Source organism: Cupressus sempervirens, chromosome 5 (genome assembly GCF_028749045.1).
Source record: "Cupressus sempervirens isolate cs-2001-9-10 chromosome 5, ASM2874904v1, whole genome shotgun sequence".
In the NCBI taxonomy this organism is placed as follows: Eukaryota; Viridiplantae; Streptophyta; class Pinopsida; order Cupressales; family Cupressaceae; genus Cupressus; species Cupressus sempervirens.
In genome coordinates, this window is record NC_143122.1 from 491,761,353 (window position 1) to 491,766,531 (window position 5,179).

The window sequence follows — 5,179 nt, forward strand, 5'->3', positions numbered from 1 at the left end:
TTAAGAGCACCTACTTTAAACTCATCAAACAATGCACCTAAGAGTCCTAAACATTCTACTTAGGTTAGAAGTACTAGTCAGGCACTTAAGACCTAGTTATAGGCCTACTTCCAGGATTGGCATGATTATAAGCCCATGACTAACTAAGGAAAAAATGGTTAATAAGCCTAAAAAAATCATAGGATCTTAGGTTTTTCTATGTTTTTAGGATTTGGATCCATGTTGGATCATTAGTATAGTGTTTGGACCAGGTTTGGTCATTAGATTTGCAATTTTGCAAAAGTTGCTCTAAAAGTTGCCATGCAACTTTTGAGATACTTTCTTAAAAGTTGTCAAAAAATTGTAATCTCTTCTCCCAATGGATAAAATAGTTTGAACTGGTCATGTAACTATTGGGAATGTGCTAAAATTTGCTCATAGGTGGGTGATAGGAAAAATAGTGTGATTTTGGAAAAGATCAATAAAGATAAACAACATTTTCTCTACAAAACCTATGTTTTAGGAAATTGTATGGATTGTTATGAAGGTGAGGTGACATGAAAATTATTCAAAAATTTGGATAATTGGGTATATTTCATTTTTCAATTGGTCTCATGTATTGATTTATTATAGTTTGAGAGATATCAATTTTTTACTCTCGCTGCCTAGAATTTAGCCTAAAAATCAACATTCCAATAGGGCTTGGTTGTTTTGGCACATTCCACCATGGGAAATTGATGCCCCTTGGTGGAGTAAAATACTTATCAATTTAATTTGATATTATGTAGGTTAGGAGTCTGAGAATTAGGGGGATGGATTTGCCACCATACCCTAGGTGTGCATCCCTATGTGTACACCAAACAGTAATTAAGGAAAGTCATCCTTAGATCTTGGTTGGGGATTCATAAAAGCTTGAAATATTAGATTTTAGGTTATTTTACATGCCCACACATGTATTTGTTCTTGGTTTGAGTTTTTTCATAGGAGAAAGTGTACTTGTAGTACAATTGGAGCCTTAATCAGGCCTATCAACCTGGTCTAATGTTGCAACAACAACAACTTCTATGTATTACCATACTTTTGTGTTCTATCATGTCTTGTAAAACTAAAAAGGCTATCAAAATACCTAACCAAACTATCATCTCACTTGGAGACATTCAAGCTTATGATCAAATCTCACTCTAGAAAGGGCTATAAGCCAAATCCTTGGGTTGTGAAGTAACTTGGTGTTATGGGTTTCTCATAAATGAAAGAATTATTGAATCCTTATGCATAAGACCTAAATAGGCTAGAAAAATGATGTCTTTGTATCCACTTTTTAAGGTTTGATCCCTCTTTTTGTTGAAGAGATTCCTTAGTGGAATTGGGTGTTTTGGTGCTTAGAACCTTGGTAAGCCTAGTGATTAGGTTACCTTTCATTGTAGGGTTGTGATAACATTCTCTAAGCCATTTTCCATACCTATGATAGGTATTTGGCACTTGGACCCTTTACCTTGAGTGTTGAGGGATTTGGAAATATCACCATTTCTTGTTGTTTGAAGGCTTCTACTATCCACTACTACATAATAACCTTTGCTAGTAAACCATGCAATAGGAGGTTCTTAAGAAAAGATAAAGAATGCAAGTTTCCACAAGAACTCTCAAGATATGTAATGCAAATATGGACTAAGCTAGCATGGGATGCACAATGAAACTCTATTAAGCAAATGAGGGTATTACAAATACATGTTATTTCAACTAGATGCAGTAGATTATTACCAAAGAGAAGCTATATTATATGAATCTAAAATAATATGCAAATGATATGAGAGAATTAGACAAGAAAATAAAAGTTCTATGCAATCTCTCAAGAAATTGATCGAGAAACCTACAACATAACAATATTCAAGAAGATGGATCCTCTGAGAAGGGGATATCTCTTCCTTTTAAAGGCATACAAATGGTAGAGATTAAAATTAGTGGATGGATGATAAAGGGTGAGAGTTGACTTTGACATGATCCATGTGCAAGATTAAGTCAACCAATGGAGATAAGTTGACTTTTCATGTGAGACAAAAGTGAAAAAGGCTTTTCTTTTAATATGAAAATAGAAAAAGGACTTTATGTGTGTACACTGAGTGGGTTATAAGAATGGGGTCATTTATTTAATTAAAATTAGAGATGTTCCTTTCATCAAATAATGAACTTAGTATAATATAGTCAAACTATAGGTTATAATCAGATTAATTGATTTTTGGCAATTTGGCCTAAGAAAATGATTGATTAATTTAGCCATAATACTAAGAAGGGGGATAATAGCCTGGATGAATATTTTTAGGTGATTACAAGTAAGAATAAGAAAGAACATCTTGAGAATATTAGAAAAGTATTGTAGAGATTGAAAGAAGAGAAGTTGTTAATTAATTTGAAAAATTATTCTTTTATGCGAGAGGAGATTGTGTATTTTGGATTTTTGATTTCAGATGATAGTTTGAGAATGGATTTTGAGAAGGTTATAACAATTTTGGAATGGACTACACCTAATAATGTGGGTGAGATAAGATTATTTAATTTTTTGGCTTGTTTCTACAATAATTTTAGTTCTATTTGTAATGCTATGACTAAGACTGTGAGGAGATAAAAGGGATTTCAAGTGAACACATTGATCTAATAAGAGTTTTAAGACTTTGAAAAAAAGGTTGATGAGTTATTTGTATTGGCTTTATCTAATTCCAATAAGGCATTTCAAGTTGAATGTGATGTAGGTGGTAGTGAAATAGGAGTTGTGTTGAGTCAAGAGGGTAAACCTATTGCTTTCTTTAGTGAGAAGTTGAATGATGCTAAAAGAAAGTATTATGTGTTTGGTCAAGAATTTTATGCTATTTTTCAAGGCTTGAAGAAGTGGATACATTATTTGATTCCTAAGGAGTTTTTATTGTATACTAATCATAAAGCTTTAAAATATTTAGAATGTCAACATAAGTTGAATCAAATAAATATGAAATGGGTTTAATACTTGTAGAGTTTTCCATTTGTGATCAAGAATAAAAATGGAGTCACTAACTGAGTTACAAATGCATTGAGAAGAATATGTTCTTTGTTGATCGAGATGAAGATTAAAGTTCTTGGTTTTGATGAGATGAAGGAGATGTATGATACTGACCTTGATTTTTTTGAGGTGTGGAAAGAGTACAGAGTACCAAATTTATCAAATCAACTAAGTATGATGAGTATTTCATTCAAGAAGGTATGTTGTTCAAAGGAATTTAGTTTTGTATACCAAGAATTTCTATGATACTTAGTTTGATTAAGGAAAAGCATTGTGGTGGATTAGCTAGACATGTTGGGATTGATAAGACATTGATTTTTCTTAAGGATAAATATTATTGGCCACAAATATATAAGGATAATTAGAGGTTTGTAAGGAGTTGTGAATTTGTCAAGTTAGAAAAGGAGTAAGTCAGAATATTGGATTGTATGCACCTATTTCTAAGAAACCTTGGAGTGACATTAGTATGGATTTTTTTCTTGGGCTACCTAAGACAAGAAGAGGGTATGATTCCATATTTCTTGTTATGGATATATTTTTGAAGATGATACATTTCATACCATGTAAAAGGATATCAGATGTTGTGCATGTTACTAAGTTTTTCTTCAAAGAGATTGTTAGATTGATTGGATTACCAAGAAATATTATATTTGACAAATATAATAAGTTTGTTGGTTATTTTTGGAGCACTTCGTGGAAGAAGATGGATACTAAGTTGAAATCTAGTTCTACATTCCATCCACAGACTGATGAATAGATAGAGGTTGTGAATAGAAGCATGGGTATTTTGTTGAGATGTTTAGTTGGAGATAAGGTAAGTAATTAGGATATGGTATTGGAACAAGATGAGTTTACATATATGATGCAAGAGCATCTAGAGGTATAAGGGCAATCCTATGTCACCCAAAAAAATGTACCTAGACATAGTTTTTGTTTTATGTGTTTTCATTTCTGGATACCCATTTGGGTCAAATAAAGGTTCCAACTCTCACAATTCCACTATCAGTGTTCTAGGTTAGAGTATTTAAGAACCTTGGGATACATGTAAATGCCAAAAAAATAGGACTATGTAATTGAGCCATAATTATGGTAAATCAAAAGGTATAAATTGGAGGGAGAATTAAAATTGTAATTTAGAACATTCCAAAAAAAGAATCAAGTCAAAAGGCTGCACAGTTTGAAAGTTATCACAGATTTTTAGTTTTTGGAGACCTCCTAAGAATGCTTCAAAGTCAGGTTTGAGGCATTAAATGACCTTGTATAGGGCCAAAAAATGGGGGATGAGAAAATATTTCTCATAATGCTATAGAGCACTTTGAGAGCTTTCTAGAAATGTAAATGGTTTCTCGATCAGAGCTACAGTTCAAAATTTATGCCTCCTGAAAGTTTGGCTATCATTTTTGGATTCTTCTAATTTTTTACCGACTTCTAAAGTGACTTCTGGAGCCTTCCATTTTGGTGGTGGATGCCAACTAGCACTTTCTAGAATTTATTCCTAATCCTTAACCCTTTGGGGTCTATTTAAGGACATTTTTGGCATTGTAAAAGGTAGTTCGGAGTGGAGTTTAAGAGAAGGTATTGGGAGAAGGAATTATCTCCAGATTTATGCTATTATAATCCCATAGGGCATGTTTTGGAGTTTTTTTCTCTATACTAAGTGTACTAGCATATTTTCATAGTTAATAAAATTTTCCCTTTCCTATTGTGTCCATTTTTTGCTTGGGTTGTGGCCCTATCAAGTGGTATTAGAGTGGATTTTTCTGAGTGTGTAGACAAAGAGCTGACTATGAGGTAGTTTGCACCAAGACTATGTGGTTGTGGGTTTGAGTTAAGAAGATGCCTCTATGAAGAGACCATGCTGGAAGTGCTAGATCTATTAATCTTGAGGAGGTTAGAGCCCTCCAAAGGTAGGTTCAAGCATTGTAGGAGGAGCTCCATAGAGGAACAAATGTTGTTGTAGGTGACGAAAGTGAGGACGAAAATGAAGAAGAAGAAATTGGACCAGAAATGGAAGTTGAAGGGGAAGTTCTGAATCAGGTAGAGGAGAGGATTTTTAGGGCCATTACTAAATTTGGGAAAAGACCTACAATTGATGTGGGTGTATTTTTTAGGAAATTTAAAACCAGATGAGTTGATCGACTGGATCAATGAACTGGAAGAGTACTTTGAGTT